The sequence below is a fragment of the Balaenoptera borealis genome (assembly GCF_965194805.1).
Source record: "Balaenoptera borealis genome assembly, chromosome: 8".
In the NCBI taxonomy this organism is placed as follows: domain Eukaryota; kingdom Metazoa; phylum Chordata; class Mammalia; order Artiodactyla; family Balaenopteridae; genus Balaenoptera; species Balaenoptera borealis.
Window position 1 is genome coordinate 36,598,380 of NC_138865.1, and position 20,091 is coordinate 36,618,470.

Consider the following 20,091-nt stretch of genomic DNA (forward strand, 5'->3'; position numbering starts at 1 on the left):
ATGGCTGACTACTGCTGAGTTTATGCTCATTGGCTATTTGTATTTGCTCTTCTGTGAATTACCTACATAAGTTTTTCCCCCGTCTGTTAGGTTCTAAGTTTTTCTTGTAACTTTGTAAGACCTATTTCTGTATTTTAGATATTTTCTATCATCTGTATTGCAAATGTCTTTTCCCAAATTTGTACTTTGTTCATTGACATTATTTATATTCTTTTCCATATAATTAAAAAAAAAAGGTGAAAAACCTAAACACTGGAAACTATAAGACACTTATTAAAGAAATTGAAGACATAAACAAATGGAAAGATAGTCCACGCTCATGGACTGAAATAATTAATACTGTTAAAATGCCCATACCACCCAAAGCAATCTAAAAATTCAATGCAATCCCTATCAGAATTACACTTTTCACAGAACTAGAACAAATAATTCTAAAATTTGTATGGAACCACAAAAGATCCTTAACAGCCAAAGCAATCTTGAGAAAAAAGAACAAAGCTGGATGTATCATGCTCCCTATTTCAAACTATACTACAAAGCTACAGTAATCAAAATAGTATAATACTGGCATAAAAAGAGACACATAGATCAATGGAACAGAATAGAGAACCCAGAAATAAACCCACATGTATACTAATTTATAACAAAGGAGCCAAGAATATACAACATACATACAATACAAAAGTATTGAAAATACTTTTCAATAAATGGTATTAGGAAAACTGGACAGCCACATGCAAAAGAATGAAACTGGACCACTACCTTATACCATACACAAAAATTAACTTGAAGCAGATTATAGACTTGAATGTAAACTGAGAAACCACAGAACTCCTAAGAGAAAACACAGGTGGTAAGCTCCTTCAAATCACTCTTCTATATGTGTGTGTGTGTGTGTGTGTGTGTGCGTGTGTACGTGTGTGTGTGCGTGTGTGTGTGTGTGTGTGTCTGTGCGCATGCATGTGTGTGTGTGTATTTGGATCTGACTCCAAAGGCAATGGTGACAAAAGCAAAAATAAACAAATGGGACTATACCAAACTAAAAAGCTCTGCACAGCAAAGGAAACCATCAGCAAAACAAAAAGGCAACCTACTGAATGGAAGAAGTTATTTGCAAATCATATATCCAATAAATGGCTAATATCCAAAATATATAAAGAACTCATCTAACTCAATAACAACAAAAAAAAGATTAAAAACTGGACAGAGCATCTAAATAGACATTTTTCCAAAGAAGACAAACAGATGGCCAACAGGCACATGGAAAGATGTTCAACATCAATCATCAGGGAAATCCAAATCAAAACCACAATGAGATATCATCTTACACTTGTCAGAATGACTATTATCAAAAAGACAGGAAATAACAAGTGTTGGAGAGGTTGTGGAGAGGTGGGATCCCTCCTACACTGTTGGGGGGAATGTAAATTAGTTCAGCCACTGTGAAAAACAGTATGCAAGTTCTTCAAAAACTCAAAAATAGAACCAGGTACTCCATTTCTCGGTATAACAAAGAAAACAAAAATACTAATTTGAAGAGATATATGCACCCACTACGTTCATTGCAACATTACCTACGTTAGCCAAGATACGGAAACAACCTAAGTGCCCACTGATGGATAAATGGATAGAGAAGATGTGAGTTATATATACATAATGTAATACTACTCAGCCATAAAAAAGAAGGAAATCTTGTCATTTTCAACAATATGGATGGACCTTGAGGGTATTATGCTAAGTGAAACAAGTGAGTCAGAGAAAGACCAATACTGTATGATTTCACTTATCTGTGGAATCTAAAAACCAAAACAAAGGAACAAACAAAACTAAATTAAACTAATAGATACAAAGAACATATTGGTAGTTTATCAGTGGGGAAGGGGTTTGGGGGTGGATGAAAAGGGGATCAACTGCATGGTGACAGATGGTAACCAGAATTTTTGTGATGATCACTTTGTAGTGTATACAAATATCAAATTATTATAGTGTATACCTGAAACTAATATACAGTTGACCCTTGAACAAAGCAGAGTTAGGGGCGCCAACCCCCTGTGCAGTTGAAAATCTGTGTATAACTTATAATCAGCACTTCATATACATGGTTCTGCATCAGCAGATAGCAACCATGGATCATGTAGTACTGTAGTTCGTATTTATTGAAAAAAATCTGCATGTAAGTGTACCTGCAGTTCAAACCCATGTTGTTTAACGGTCAACTGTAATGTTATATACCAATTTTACCTCAATAAAATATTTAAAAAATAATGAAAAGTGAGAACAACCAGCACCCAGATCGTGGTTTCTAAATACCTTTTCCAATAACAGGAACCAGGCCTCCTTGGAGAAAGGGCTGACTCTAGTACTGGGACAGGGAAAACATAAGATGAGCCTGGAGCATCATATAGGCCCAAAAGTAAGGAAGTTTAAAAAAAAAAAAAAAGGAAGGGGCATCTAAAAAGGACATAGGAACCAACTGAAAGAGCTTCCAATGGCCAAAGCTGGAACAATCTGAGCAAGATAATAAATAGTGATAGTACTGGATTAGAACCCAAAGAATAAAATAAATACCTATGATGACTCTATTTTAATATAAACAAATGATTGATAAATAGGCAGAGGGGAGGTAGGGTAGGATACATCTTCCTTACAGAAGAATTCCAAATATTAGATGTAGGTACTACCTCTTCCAAGAAGTAGAGTTTAATTTCCCTCCTCTTGAGTATAAGCTGCATTTAGTGACTTGCTTCCAAAGAATAGAGAATGGAAAAGGAAAAATACTAAGTTTACAGTAGAGGAACCTGCAGACATAAACTTGACCACATTATCAAAGTTATTAAGTCATATCAATATCATTACTGCCTGATTTGATTTGATAAGAAGGGCGCTTTACCTCTGTAGTATTCTTCCCAAAACCAATAACCTCAGTCTAAGCATAAGAAAACACCAGACAAACTTGACATTAAGGGACATTCTAAAAAATACTTGACCAGTACTCTTCAAAAATGTCAAGGCATGGGGACTTCCCTGGCAATCCAGTGGTTAGGATGCCATACTTCCACTGCAGGGGGCACAGGTTCCATCCCTTGTCCGGGAACTCAGATCCCACAAGCCACGTGGCGCGGCCAAAAATAAAAATAAAAAAAATAAAAAGTCAAGGCATGAAAAGCAAGTAAAATCTAAGAAACTGTTACAGATTGGAGGAGACTTGGGGTTATGAAAATGGAATGTAATGTGGTATTCTACATTGGATCCTAAAACAGGAAAGAAAAAAAAAGGACATTCATGGAAAACTGTAGTTCATATCATTGTACCAATGTTACTTTTATCGTTTAACAAAGATATCATGATTATATATATATTATGTATACCATTAGGGGAAACTGGATGATGTATGTGAGACTTCTATACTATCTTCGCAACTTTTTTAGTAAATCTAAAAGTGTTCTGAAAGAAACCATTTATTTTTAAAAGAATAGTTAAAATTTTACAAATTTGGTGAGATATATAAATCTAAAGATTCAAGAATCTGAACAAACCCAAACAAGATAAATGCAAAGGAAACCACACCTAAGCATATCATAGTCAAACTGTTGAGAATCAAAAAATTTTAAAAATTGAAAGCAGCCAGAACAAAATATTACATTCAGGGACAGTAACACAAATGATAGCTGGCCTCTCATCAGAATGTCACTTGACTTACAGAAACAATGGAGGCCCAGAAAACAATGGAATTGTACTTTGCTCCCAATTCACTGAGCAACTACATTAGTCCTAAAATCTTATAATTTGTTAGGAAGTCCTTACTTTTATACTTAGCAAAATGGCAGCCCATTTCTGGTTAAAATTATCCAAAATTCTGAATGAGCTGAAATTGAATTAATTTCTACTTTATTCAAAATTGGTATCTCCTCTCATTTATCTGTCTTTTTAAAAATTCTATTTCAAAACAAATATATTCTAAAATACTAACCCTCCCTCCAAAATATCTAGCTCTTTCCTTCTTCAAGTATAAATTCTTATGAATATTGCACAAACGGACATAGCATGGAACAGGTTTTCTACTCAAAGGTTTGAGCAGCTATTAAACTCTCAAGTCCCTCAGAACTTTTCTTTCAGCTCCTCATTTTCATATCTCCTCAATTTAATAGAAATCATTTGCTCTTAAACAGTTAATAAACTTTTAAAGTTGAAGTAATTTTTAAACAGCAGAAACAAGCCAATCAAAAGATCACCATTATCTCTGGTACAATTTTAATCTTTGAGTTTGGGACATGCTGACATGCTTTCAGTCACTGTATTTGGTTTCTAGCATTTTAACTTTAAGTTTTTCCCCTTTGTTCATTCCTTTTAATTTTTCTTTTACTTCAAGTAAAAATACAGTGTTAAAACAACATTAAGCTATGTGTTTTAACTGAATAAGTACCAGGATATTCGGAGTTTAAATTCCCTTGGGAACCATAACTCTAACAACCTGCCCCTCCCCCATATAAATACATGCTACAATAGGGTCTTTCATCGCAAAACTCAAACCCGCGAGGCAACGTCATTTATCACTGAGTAAATAATGCAAGATAACATAATGAAAAGGGGATTTTGCTTTATTCCCTTAACTATAAATAAAAATATATAGCACTTTGCAGGATTACCACATGTGGTAGGATATTAACTTAAACACCAATCTTTAAGCCAAACTATAAATAAGGTACACTATGCTCTCTGGTCTCAAGTTTTAAATAGTATCTCTTTTCTTTAAACTTACTGCTTTCATGAAGCATATAAGAGTGACTGCATATAATTTGTGATCATGTAATGAAAGATCATATTGTGATATGTATATGCAAAAAACAAAAACAAGAACAAAAAACAACTAGAGTTAAGGTTGTTGCAGGAATTACAAAAAGTGCTTGTGATGAAGATAATGCAGTGAAGCCAAGTCAGAATCAGAGCCAAAGACCTTTTCCTGGATAAAGAAAGCAAATCACTGTCAGCTGTGGCTTGATTTATATATTATAACAAACCAGTCAAGGGGTGAGGGAGAAAGAGGTCGAAAATGTGAACACTGAAAACAAAAACTGATTTTACTCGCATCAGTATCAGTACACTGAATTATGCTTCAACATGATGTGGTATGATGGAATTCAGATTCCCTCATGGCAGCTTGTGTTTATTCTGGCTGTTCTGATCACATCTTAGCATCCAGATGCCATTCCTCTTTGGTGCCTAATGTGTTTATGCTCACATTATCGTCAGGCATTGGGTTGCAAAGATCATATTGGAAGTGATTTCACTCCATTTTCAAAGAGGAAGGAATTTATCCCTTTGATTGCTACTTGCTCACAAAATACAGCTTGTTTCAGTTTTCTAAAAAAGTGCCACTTAAACTAAATTACAGCAGAGTGATCGGAAAAGGACTCCTGGGAGAACTCATTACAGTTATACAGAAAAGGAGATTTCGCTCTTCTACTCCTTTTTCAAGAAGTCATACTTGCCCATGGAGGCCGGCCAGTGAAGGCACTGGAAAGGTTACTTACCTTCTTAACTTCGATATCTGATTCCTCCTTAGGAGATGTGTCTTCATCAACACTGACTTATTTGTTTTGGGGACTACCAACAATTAAAGATTTAAAAGGAAATCCTAAATTATAAAATTAGAAAATAACCTTTCTGTGTCAAAACTATTAAAGACATATCAATAGAACACAACAAAGAATGAATCAATCAGAACACTGTCTGTTGTAGCTACACCTCTCCTATCAAGTTTGACCATGTCCTCCTATAATCCTTTATCATTCCCTCTTCCCTTGGCCTTTGTCATCTTGCTCAAGGAACAAGACTTTATATATCCAGACAACTTTCCACTATCCAGGGGCAAATAACCTGATTTGTCAGGTTTTTTTTTAAAGTGCACTTATGAAAAACTTAAAACTAGTGAAAGGTAGTGAAAATATCTATTAGAGAGTATCTACTTAGAAGAATTAATTATTATTTATGGAGTGCTTACTATGTAGCTGCCACTCTCCTATGAAGAATTAATTATTATTTATGGAGTGCTTACTATGTAGCTGCCACTCTCCTATTCTCTTGAAATCCTTTTTATTCTTACTATCCCCTTTTACAGATGAGGAAATTATCCTCAGACAGGATAAGTGCCCAAGGTTACCAACATGGGAACTCATGCAGCTGGACTCCAGAGTGTTCTTAATCACTATATACATGGCCTCTAGTGCATGGCAATCCTACAGAGTAACCAGGCCATGCCACCTTGTATCAATGTCATTTGGAAAACAAAACAAAGGCCCATCACAGACAACAGCCAAGGTGAGGGGACTCCTGAGGGCTGAGTTCAGGACGGTGAAGGGAGAGTAATTAGGTCAGGGAAGGGAGAAGTGGGTACAAACAATAAACACTGCATCTCTGCCCAGCTCTTGTCCCACTCTAACACTTAAAAGAAGAGACAGTTCAATGAAAATGAGAGATCAGTAACACAGTTCTCTGACAGGTAGGAATTTTGAGGTGCTTTTCAAACTTTACAATGTTTAATGCACCTAACTTCACACGTTTATTCTTTTCTTACTTTTGAAGAATAATGACTGTGTTTCTAAATATTAGCTATAAGTATAATTAAATAATTTTATCCTATATCTGTTTTATACCATATTTTTATTCTTCTTTTAATCATGACTGGGGATTAAGTAACCCCACTCCATTCCTCCCTCCATTACATTATTATTCAATACTCCTATTTACTGAGCATTGACTAGAGTAAGAAGTTGAATTTCCTAAGCTGAAGCCATAATCACAATTTCGAGCCATTTCATGGATACTCGCACAAGGGCTTCTGAGTCCCTGCTTACTTAACTGTGACCACATCCACCGCATTAATGCTTGACCCCAGTAAAGCCCCACCTTGTATTTTCCCATCTGAGTCTGCTGAGATTTGCAAATTCCCATGTTTGCCCCTTAACCACACTCGGTTTGCCACCTACCAGTAGTTATCTGGGTTCTGCATCATTCCTCTTCAATCCACCCTCATCTCCACCCCCAGGTTCACTCCCATGGCCTCTGTTTTCCACTCCTGCTCCTGGCCACAGACCACTGCCACCTCCTTCCTTCTTCCCACGTCTACTTTCCCACCTCTCAGCTGACAGGAGCCTTTAAAGCTGCTCAGGCTTTCATGATGGAAAAAAACAAGGATAACAAAAATGTGTTTTCCCTTTCTTGGCCCAATAACTACCATTCTAGTCTTTGCTTTCATTTTGCTATCAAACTTTTTCAACTGGTAATTTATGCCTCTTCCATTGTATGATCACACATTTCTTATAACTGTTGAAATCTGGCAACTGACCAAACCACTTCACTGAAAGTTTACTTTTAAACATTCACAATGACTTACTTCTTACCACATCTAGCTTGACCTCAGTCCTCATTTTTCTTGACTCTCTGTAGCATCTGACACTACTACCCTCCGATGATTCCTAAGACATTGTACTGACTACATTTCCTCTTACATCTCTGACCCCAGAACACTGGGTGTTCCCCAAGGCTCAGTCCTGGGCCCTCTTCCATTCTGGAGTCTTCCTTTTGCTCACATATCAGATACTCAACTAATCATTCTATGGAAAGGACTCAACACCTTATCAACAGCTCTGATTGTTAAGTCCCTGTCACCTATCTCCAAAGCAATGCTGCTCAAACTATCTGTGGTGAAGGGCTAGTCATTTTTTCCCCTGTTACAGGTCAATACTTTTGTAAAATATAATAAAAACAAATCACAAGAAAAGAAAAAAGACATACAAAATACAAGCCCCTATTTTAAAATTATTAGATTTAATATAAACATAAGCAGAACAAACAACAGCATAGGAAAAAAAGACAAAAATTACTATAACAGTTTCTAAATGATTACTCTTTATTTCTGCACTTCTCTTCTTGCAGACCAACTAGTTTGTGGGTAGACACTGGCCGGTGGACTACATTTCAAGGAGCACAGCTCTAGAGGCCTGTAGGGCATCCAACTACCATCCTGCCACTCCCTTAACAGACACCAACTTCCATATTTCTGTCTGTTATGGCAGCATCACCTTCCACTGGGCCCAAAAGTTTTGCCTCATCCTGACTCCTCTTTCCTTTGTAACTCTATCCAATCAATTACCAACCTTTAAATTTTCTTCCTTCAAATTCTGCCTTCCATCCAACTCTTCCCCACATTGACTGCAGCAACCCTAATTCAGAAGCTAAGACCCCCTACTTGAACCAGCATACAACAACCTTCTAAATGAGTCTCCTTGTATGGTGAGCAGTCATTAGTGCTATTTACGAATACTTCCAGTTTTACCTCCCCGGCCCCTCCTCTCAAACGCAGAAAACTACAATTTCTGGAACCCTTGTAGTTGGTTACTGCCATGTGACTAGTTGTACCCAATGAGTTGTAAATGGAAGTGTGAGTGTCATTCCCAGGCCTCGTATTTAATTGCTGGTGCATGACCTTCTAGAGTGTTCTTTTCCCTTTCTTAAGGCAAACAAAATATGAGATATTGGCTACTCTATCAGTCTGGGTCTCTGAACGACTGTGATAAAGGAGAGCCTCCAACTGAGCTGGGATGGACATGCAGCATGAGCAAGAAACATATCTCTATTTTTTTAAACCACAAAGATTTTAAAGATGCTTGTTTCTATTGCTAACTCATAGCTTGTACACTCTGACCCAAGCCTCTCCTCTCTCCAAAACCACACCACCAAGACGAAGGTCCCTGAAGCACAAATTTAGCATCATGTCCCCGCTTTTAAAAAATAAAATAAAACAAAATGGCATGCCTCAAATGAATTTCTGTGTTTTAAAGAAAAAAAAACAAAAAATGCAAACTCCTTAGTATCAAAGCTCTCACCAACCTATTTTTTCAAACATCCTACCAGATCAACCTCTTTTACCTGAATCTGCCAGACTCACCACCCCATACCATCCCCTGCCCAAACAAAGGAACAATTCCTCTCTCTCTCCTCCTTAAAGGAAAGGTCAGTTCTATCCATTCCACTAAACTTCCTCCACAGTCCTAAAATCAGCCAACATTTAATGAATACTTACTAAGTGCTAGGCTTTGTTCTAAAGTTAGTACTTTCAATGTACTAACTCATTTAGTCTCACAATGACTCTATGAGGTAGGTATCATTAAACTAATTTTACAGATGAGGAGACTAAAACACAAGGATTAAATAACTTGCTGAAGGTTATACGACTAATAAATTATGAAGCCAGATGAACCCAGCAGTCTGACTCCAAAGACTGTCCTCTTAATCACTGCCCTATATTGTTTCTAGGACGATCTGATCTCCCCTTTCACTGAACTTCCATTACACTGTGTGGATCTTCCTAGCACATAAAGTTGTGCCTTGCATGACTAGTCACAGTTTCATGTGTGCAGCCTTTATCTATCAATACTAAGCTAGACTGTAAACTCTGGGGATACGCTTTACCACTCTTTGTATCATTCAAAAGAAAATGTCCCCAAAGGAATCACTCTGCGATAAGTACGGTTCTACTGGAAAGGATAGATATTAGTCATGTTTTTTTTTTATTTTCTGTATTTTATAACACTTGAGATCTTGAGGCCTTGCTGATCCTGGAGAGACAACCCCTTCCAGGGCTAGCTAATATGCAAACCAGCCAATCCAGAGTCCATACCCCCAGCCACCTCCTTTATCTAACTCACACATCAAGTCAATATTTCCCCTACCCTAAATCACCCAAGGCAAGATACCAGACAATTAGGGACCACTCTTGTAGCCCAGAGCCTCTGAAATTATTCAAACTAGCCAATCCTAAGTCTGCTGACCCTGTCTTGCCTTGCCTTTCCCCCAGAAACCACAATAAAGGCTCATGCCCATGCTTCCCCCTTACTCCTCCTGCCTCCTGATCAACCCCGGTGCCTCCAGTGTGACCCTGCATAGCCAACTCCCTTCTCTTGGGAACTGTAAATAATGAACTCTTCTTTCTAAGGCAGTTTGTCTCCATGTCTGTCATCCTATCATACCTGATGAAAACCCCGGGTATATTTTAAAACAGATCATCACATCTGGAGGTCCTTGGAAATGCAAACTGCACACTTGAGACCAGGCAGGATTTTATCTCCATTGGTGCTGGAAAGAAGGATTTTCAGTGGGCACAGAGGAGAGAGAGGAGTGGTACATGGAACAGAATTGGTTTGGTGGCCTTCCTGCTTAGCATAAAGAAGACAGAAGCCCATCTTGTCTACCAATTCCAATTTTAGCAGTTACTATCTCAGCACTGAATTGGTAATTGTAATTGTAGAATCTCCAAATCTTTAAACAACCCTACATATGTTAGTCGTTTGCTATTTTTTCCGTAAGGATTAGCAAGAAAATCCCTAAGAGTCTGAAGACAACCACAGGGGCAACAAGGAAAGGCAAAAGCTAAGGAAAGTGTGGCTTATCTGTAGACAGTCTTAGGAAAAACAAAATCCAAGGAGAGGAGTGGGTGCAGGCAGTTCTGAGAAGAGAGAAAACCAGCTTGAGCCTCTGCAACCTGCCACCAGGAAAAGAGTATAAAGATCCCAACCTGGATTTGAGAAGCAGTCTTAGTAATGAAACCCAAGGGGTTTCCTAACACACTCTCTCCTAGACCAAGCTAAGCAGTATCCATAAATGCTTAATAGACACTTGTTGAATGGATACCTCAATCATATAAAATTGAATAGTTTTATGATACTCACGGAGACAGATGTAGTCCACTTTGTCCCCCCATCAGTACAAAACCTTTTTTCTTGTCCTTTTCTATATCTCCCCTGAGACAAAGGTACTTCTTTTCTCCTACAGGATAAAATGGTGCAATTTTTCACAGTGCTCTGAGGTTCCAGTGTTCCTATGGAATATCTGCACATTCAGCCATTGCTCCTCTGAAAAAATGCCAGAGAACTCCCACTCTACAAACACTCCACGTTTCAGAGGTTCAGGAAACAAGGTGGGGAACAGATCTAGACTATGGCAGGCCAGGAGAATACCATTCACCCAAAAACTTCCCTAGAACGTATTGGTCCCAAGCTAGCAACATGAATCTAGAATGCCTTAGAGAAATCAGGTAGACCAGAGTTTTTAGCCTATGGGGAGTCAGTCAATTCAGAACTCCTCTGGACTACTCAGAAATCTTTGAGAAGGCACCTGACCTTTGTATAGCAGTATTAACAACAATTAGCAACTCCATCTAACAACTGCTTGCTATAAGGCTAGGTGCATTAAGTACATCATTGCATCTGTTTACCTCTCCCTACCCAGTGAGGTAGGTATTTCATCTCCTTTGTATAGATGAGTAATTTGAGGCCCAGAGAGGTGAAGATACTTCCTTAAATTCAGTTATTAGATGGCAGAGTTGAAATTTATATTCATATGGTCTGATTTCAGATCCCAGACTCTTAAAACTACACTTTGCCTGAAGCACAGTCCAAGTCTAGATCAAAAATGTCCATTTAAAGCACAGGAAGTGCATTAGATCCTAAACCCATGAGTTGAAAGAGAAAGGTGACACTGAAACAGGTCAAAAACTACTCCCGTATTCCCATACAAACATGGCTATCCACCATCACCAGTCTTCCCACCACTCACAAACACCATATTCTACTGCTTATTGGCAAGGCAATTTATACTATGTCACAGGTCCTGCAATTTATACTATGCTACAGGCCACGCCTTTTAAGGAGTAATAAAATCTTACACATACACACCAAGTAAAAGGTATATTTTAATCCTGACCTAATAAAAGTTAACTATATAAAATTGCATAATACCAAACAACACTTTACATGTTGATATTCTATTTGTTAAAGCTAAAATCATGTATTAATGATGATGCAATAATATAACATTCTATATGTCCCTGAATAGGCAACATACTATCCAGAAACCATTCTTACCATGAGACACTGGACTAGACACTCTAGGGGTTGAAAGATGGTGGAAAGGTAAATAAGGATGGAAAATTAGAACACAAACTCATGTTTTAGGTCTACTTCTAGGCTGCCAGGAATACCAGCCTTGTTGATATATGCTTCTTTCACTCAAATTTCTTCCCACCATTCTCCAGAAGAAAAGACTTCTATAGACAAGCTCTGAATGGCTTCTTCTCTTCAAAAATGGAACAACATCAGTTCTTTCACCTGATTTTCACATGACAGTTTCTAAAACCCTCATAAAAATCCCAAGTCACACTCGAGGTCACTCACTGTCCTCAATGCAGTACAACAGTTGAAATAAGGTATGACCATAGCAGATTCAAAAGGAAGGGGTATTATTTCACCAAGCGCTTTGCATACCACAGGCCCAAGATAAATAACTATTGAACACTTTTGTGGATATAATTCAACAAATATAGCCTTTAAAAATAAAAAGAACTGGCTTAATATCTAATATTTAATGATGAAAGCATTATCAAACCACCCAGGAATTTTTGTTATGCTATGATAAAAATTAACAAAACTTTTAAAACTCTATTAGGAGAAGTAATAGAATTTATTATGTCCATAAATATTCATATACTGGAAACAGGATCTAGATTAATAGAGCTGGGTTACAGGGTTCAGTAGGGTAAAAATAAAGAAATTGGAAAAGAAAATATAGAGGAAAAATATCAGCTTTTTAAGTAAGATTTCCTCTTCTAGAAATGTTGAAAACCACTGGGTTTTTTTGTTTGTTTTTACTTTTTGGCCACACCGCACGGCATGCAGGATCTTAGTTCCCCCACCAGGGATCAAACCTGTGCCCCCTGCAGTGGAAACACAGAGTCTTAACCACTGGACCAACAGGGAAGTCCCTGAAAACCACTGTTTTTAATAGAAGCTATTTTTGAAATTTTGGCCTTAAAGAAATAATGTGAAACTAGTTTATTAGTAACAAATGTTCTACCATGGAGAAAAAGTTGCTGCTCTAGCTCATAGGAGAATATATTTTATTAGCATAAAGAGATGACAGATGCAGACTCCTCGAATCTATGATCACAAAGGACTAGAAATCCAGTTCCCACTCACAGCATGAATCCCCTCTAGAACACACCTGCAGAGTCATCCAATGACTATTTCAAAAGCCCCAGGTATTTTTAATATTGTTTAAAAACAGCAGAACAATCCAAATGCCCATCAAGTGATGAATGGAAAAACAAAATGTGGTATATCCATACAATGGAATATTACTCAGCCATAAAAAGGAATGACATACTGATATATACTAAACACGGATGAAGCTTGAAAAAATTATGCTAAGTGAAAGAAAGACACAAAAGGCCAAGTATTATATGATTCTCTTTATATGAAATGTCCAAAACAGGCATATCTGCAGAGACAGATAGTATATTAGCAGTTGCCGGGGGCTGGGGAAAGGCAAATGGGGACTGACTACTAATGGATAAAGGGATTCCTTGTGGAGTGATGACAATATCCTAAAATTAAACTGTGGTGATGGCTACGCAACTCTTTGAATATACTAAAAACCACTGAACTGTACACTTTTAAAGGGTGAATTTTATGGTATCTGAGTTACATCTAAATAAAGCTGTTATTTTAAAAATTGGGGAAAAAAGAAAAGCAAACCATTTAAACAAAGTTTTACAGTGATTTTCTCACAAGTGTCCTATGGAAGATAGAAAATCTTACATAATTTAGAACAAAAGACTCAATAGAAACATATAAATGATATTAGCAAGGATTATTAGGGGTATTAGGATTGACATATATACATTACCATGTGTAAAACAGATAGCTAGTGGGAACCTGCTGTATAGCACAGGGAGCTCAGCTCAGTGCTCTGTGATGACCTAGATGGGTGGGATGGGGTGGGCAGTGGGAGGGAGGTCCAAGAGGGAAGGGATATATGTATACATCTAGCTGATTCACTTCGTTGTACAGCAGAAACTAACACAACATTGTAAAGCAACTATACTCCAATAAAAAAAATAAGCTTAGTACTTTAAAGGGACTATTTAAAAAAGATACATATTGATTTCAACAGGAACTTACAGTTAAAGAATTATGCTAAGTACACGTCTCCTTCCAACATGGCACAGCATTTCAATCTTAGAACTTATGTTGATATTATTTTGAAGACTATTTCAAAAAGTGTTAGCCTTGAGTATTTGTTTAAAACAGTATTTCCCAAGCTTTAGTCACGTATGTACCATCTTCAGTATTTTTGCCATCCTCACACCATCTGTATTATTATTTATTAAATATTTTCCTTCATTCCACTTCACCATTGACTCACCTTTTGTAATAACCATGAAATCATGGGTTTGAAGTGTTAATACACACTTTTCCCCCATATATTAAAATTCAAAATATGCTTATCCATGTACCACTTTAAATCATCTTGTATACAACTCAAGAAAACACTGGTTAAAAAAACCAGCTTTGTCTGGTAACATATCTATACTTTAAAAAGTGACAGGGAAATTAGAATGCTCAGAAAACCACTTTTAGGACTTTTCTATAAAGTAAGGCACATGTTCAATGGGAGCAACAGGGCTTGCACTTAGCCAAGAGAAAGTCTTTGAGAACAGTACTGGGGTGGATGGTAGAGGAAAATGGCAGGCAGTAGGCCTCCATGAGGGAAGCAGCTGAAAGAACAGGGATGCTAGGTCTTCTCTACAAGTTCTTGGATACAGTGGGATACAGTCCAGGTGCTACTGCCATGTTCAGCTTGTCAAACAGAACGGAATTTGGCAGAAGGAAGACTGTCTGATGATCAGATGGGGTAGGGCTTTTTATTGACTCTGCTTCTTCCTTCCTGTCGACACCAGTCCTAAAAGCCTGCAGAGGGGCCCACTACTAAAGTAGTGACTCCAGGGCAGAGAGAGTCTGGGCTCTACTACATCTGTTCCTCTTGTGTAAAGGAAACATGAGTTAGATTTCATTTTGAAATCTTAGTACGAAGGGTGGTTTGAAACAGATTCCTAAGAGAAGCTTATTCCCATTCCTGATGGGAGATGTCATCATACAACCTCTCCTCAAAAAAACTCACGTTGAAGACCCTGGAATAATTGATCATCCCCTTTTTTACTCCCTTTTCCCACTGCAGAGGGAACAACTACTGTTGTTGACAATTATCCATCCTAAGTAGGTGAATCAAGAACATGCCACTGTCTTTACTCTTATCCATTTAAGAAGCCCTAACTGAATTCTGGAATAGCGAGGTATACAGAAAGATAGTAACTGAAGGCTCTCTCCAAAGAGAACAGAAAAAAAAAAAAAAAAAGGAAAAAGGAAAAAAAAAGCTTCCTTCCCTATTCTTATTCATTAATCATTTTCCTGAAAGCTAGATATAACAACTTTTTTAAAAAATCTATGTAAGAAAAAATCATAAATCATTTTTTAAAATTTATTTACTTATTTTTGGCTGCATTGGGTCTTCATTGCTGCATGCAGCCTTTCTCTAGTTGTGGCAAGCGGGGGCTACTCGTCAATACGGTGCACAGGCTTCTCATTGTGGTGGCTTCTCTTGTTGCAGAGCACGGGCTCTAGGCACACGGGCTTCAGTAGTTGTGGCATATGGGCTCAGTAATTGTGGCTCGCTGTCTCTAGAGCGCAGGCTTAGTAGTTGTGGCGCCCGGGCTTAGTTGCTCCACGGCATGTGGGATCTTCCCAGACCAGGGCTCGAACCCGTGTCCCCTGCATTGGCAGGCGGATTCCTAATCACTGCGCAACCAGGGAAGCCCCATAACTCATTTTAGATAAATCTACTCCTGCCCCTGAAAGTGATCTTAGGGTTCTGGTCAATAGGCTCACTGACATATTATTTTCTTAACACTCTTGATGCCTTTTAGGCTTCTAGCACATGGCTTGGAGACTGTGGAAAGATATACTTTCCTAGTATTTTCTCAAGTTAATTTATTCTTTGTGTGAAGCTTTGATATATAGCCCCATAACTGTAAAGACAGGCTTCCTAAAGACTGTTCAGAAAATATAAATTATAGAACTACAAAACCTTTAAGTCTGATTGGTTTTGTGTTATAATATTATACTGTCAAAATGGCCTTTGGGAGCATTTTAACCTAGGAAGACTACTGATGATTTCTCAAAGAATTTCATCCCAAGCATCAATTTACATTGAACATTACACATTCAGGTAGCTTCATTACTAGCAATTCAGATTCACATCTGTAAATATCCTCAGAAACTCATGAAAACATTTGTTTTATAACCAGATAAATCGCAACTCTTCTCAGAGCTCTACCACAGTGTGTCTCAAAGTGTGGTCTGAGGATCACACGCACTAGAATCAAATGGGGAGGGTGTTTGTTAAAAATACAGATCCTTCTAAAATGTGACACAAATGAACTTATTTATGAAACAGAAAAAGACTCACGGACACAGAAAACAAACTTATGTTTGCCAAAGGGGAAAGGGGGTGAGGGAGGGATACATTAGGAGTTTGGCATTAGTAAACAACAAGGTCCTACTGTATAGCACAGGGAACTATATTCAGTGTCCTGTAATAAACCATAATGGAAAAGAATATGAAAATTTTTATATATATATATATATATATATATATATGAACTGAGTAACTGTGCTATACACCAGAAGCTAACACAACACTGTAAATCAACTATACTTCAAAAAAAACAAAAACAAAACAAAAGATTCCTAGAAACTACGTCAGAGCTATTAAATCAAAATCTCCAGGGATGGGGCCAATAATCCACATTTTATATAAGATGGCCAGGTAATTCTTATGTACCTTAATGCTTCTGAACCACTTAGCTACTTGAACCAACTCTTGCCATCACAGAAACACAAAAACAGGATTCTCACAAGTCATTGCATATATAAAGTATACATTAAAAAAGAATCAAGGAATAAATATTTAAAATGGAAAAGAAGGCAAAGTGAAAAGTTCTCTTCTATTACAGTCTGGCAGAATTTAGATTCTAGTGTGAACTGCAGCCATGAACAGGAAGTATTCTCTACCTGTAAGACAAGTGTTATTTGTTATTCATATTTATAGTAAAGATACCAATATCTCTTCTGTCATTCAATGTGAAACACAGCATACTCTGTAAGAGGAATGCCATACTTACATAATGGTTAAAGGATGCTCCAGCATGCAATAAGGTCTGCACTCATTCTTTCTCATCATTGTGACTTTGCCACCACAATTAGGCAAAGTGGTTCTCAACCACTTTGAATTTCCTGGGCCAGTGGTTTTCAAACTAGACGTACATTTAAAATCATCTGAAGACCTTGTTAAAACACAGACTACTACTTGCATTTACAAGTTCCAGGTGATACTGATGCTGCTGGTCCAGAGACCAGACTTGAGAATCACTGGCTTAATCTAACTCTGGTCTTCTTCAATGAGTTCAATGATGCTAAAAAAAACTACTCCATCTGGCAAAGACTCTAACCACTGGTTGCAGGGCTTCTTGTGTAGGACCCTTGCTGTTCAGTATCTTCAGGAAGTTCCCATCATTCAAAACTTGTAGTAAGGGTGATAAGCTTGTCCTTTCTTGGCAGCTCCAGGGATAAACACCCTTCCCATCCCTCCCCCAATTCCTGGCCTCTGTCTGACCCTACAGCCTCACTTCCTACCCTGAAACTATACTTCCTATGCAAGAAAGCTGTTGGAAAGTCAAGAGGTCTGTCTGTTCCTGTCTTAGGGAACTACACTTCCTTTAGCTGGAAATCAAGGCAGGCTCCCTCCAGTTAGTGATTTATTTGATGATTGTCACAGGACTACAGCTGTACAAACGAACTCAGAAAGGAGTACAACGTCTGGAGGCACAATTAGGTCAAGTATAAACTCAAAAGATTGTCCAGAAATAGAAGCATTCAGCTCTCAACATTTACATACTGGTCCTTCGTGGGAATAAATATGTAACACAGATTTCTCCATTCAGAGATAGATCCAGAATTTACAGACTACAAATGGGTGCCCCATTCTCTCTAAACAGCTTTCAAATTCATCTCATCAAGGTTTAAAATATATTCCCAGCATCAGGTTCTAAGTAGTGAATTGCATATATATTCAGTTCATCCTTCCCAAGAAAAGATATTTCAATAAATTCTTAGAAATTGAAAAGCATTTCGGAGCAAGGTAAGAAAACGCATTTGATAAAGCTTAAATATCTTTAGAGGATCTGCAGGAGCTCAATCATCTTTTCAATTTGAACATATAACTAACAATTTGGGGACCATGTTAAAATTAATTAGGAAGTTTAACACGTAAGGCTAAACAGTTTATTTTTCTTTTTTCTTTCCTTAAGAAAACAGTAAACCTGGAGAACAAATACAGAACTACACCAATAGGGAATGATGTTTTTAAAATGTTGGCCATAAGCTAGTTAAATGTTGCAAATACTGCATAACATTAATAATTTACTATGTATGGTAAAAATATATGATTTCCTTAAACCATTGTAAGAAAATGACTAAATACAACATATACTATAACCATGGTATTTCCAAAACCTAGAACACTTGCTTTAACAAGAAAAGATGTTAAGCCATGTTCTGAATCAAAAAAATTTGTTATAAACAACAGTCCAAATCCTTGGGCATCCACTTGCTCTAGCGTGACCACTGAAGAGTCTTAGGTTTGTCCAGCTACTGAATATGGGTGCAAACTGAGCACACAAATCATTTAATGTCATCTGCTACTGGAGACCAATTGATGGATGTAATGCTGCTGCTTTTTACAGCACAACTTCTTTGACAAAATGTTGTTTTCTGGCATGTTGTCGTATTTAGCATAAACATCCATTTTCATGGTTTGGAGAGAGCAACCCATGTCTCCTTTGAGGTGCTAGATCCTAAACACCAAAACAAATCCGACCCATATGGTATAAAAAACTGGTCATCATTCTTTCTTGAGGAAATTAATTAATCTTTTTCTTAGAAAGCCCCATACTTAAGTATGGAAATAAGGTCAAAAAATATTGTTAATCAGACTTCCCTGGTGGCACAGTGGTTAAGAATCCACCTGCCAATGCAGGGGACACAGGTTTGAGCCCTGGTCTGGGAAGATCCCACATGCCGCGGAGCAACTAAGCCCGTGCGCCACAACTACTGAGCCTGTGCTCTAGAGCCTGTGAGCCACAACTACTGAGCCCACGGGCTGCAACTACTGAAGCCCACACACCTAGAGCCTGTGCTCCACAAGAGAAGCCACCACAATGAGAAGCCTGCGCACCACAATGAAGAGTAGCCCCTGCTCACCGTAACTAGAGAAAGCCCGCCCACAGCAACGAAGACCCAACACAGCCAAAGATAAATAAATAAAAATAAATAAATTTATAAAAAATATTGTTAATCACCAGTAGAGGATTTAGCTATTATAGGATATTCCTTGACATAAGCTGATTTTTTATACTACATCAAATAGAGTAGCTTCCATGAAAAATAATTTGTATGACATTCCCCTGCCACGCATATAGCCACCTGGGGACCTGGTCCTGCTCTCCAGCAGGCCAGCAGCAGAGCCACACCACCCCCCACCTCTGAGCAGCCAACCACACCAGAAGCCTACCCCACCCTCCAGTAGACCTGCAGCCACCACAGGAGACAGCCCTGCCTACCAGCATGCCCACAGAAGTCTGCCTCACCACAACAGAAGGGCACACACAGCCCACATAGGGACACCTCTAGAGCATATAACTCTGGTGACCAGAGGGGACTGCACTGCTGGATCCCACAGGATGTCTCCTACATTAAGGCCACTTTTCCAAGATCAGGAGACGTAACCGAACTACCTAATACACAGACATAAACAAGAGAATTGGCAAAATAAGAAGACAGAGGAATATGTTCCAAGTAAAGAAACAAGACATAACCTCAGAAAAAGAACTAAACAAAGTGGAGATAAACAATCTACTCAAAATGAGTTCAAGGTAATGATCATAAAGATGCTCAATGAACTTGGGAGAAGAATGAACACAATGAGAACTTCAACAGAGTTAGAAGATATAAGGAAGAACCAAACAAAGCTGAAGAATACAACAACTGAAAAAAAAAATACATTAGGAGGAATCAACAGTATATTAGATGATACAGAGGAATGGATCAGCAATCTAGAAGACGAGTAGTAAAAATAAGCCAT

The 20,091-nt window shown here is 37.9% G+C and overlaps 1 protein-coding gene across 1 annotated transcript in view; it reads right to left on the reverse strand.

Annotated features, from left to right (window-relative positions):
* The window catches only part of AOPEP (aminopeptidase O (putative)), a 372,310-nt gene that overhangs the window by 332,965 nt on the left and 19,254 nt on the right, over positions 1–20,091 (reverse strand).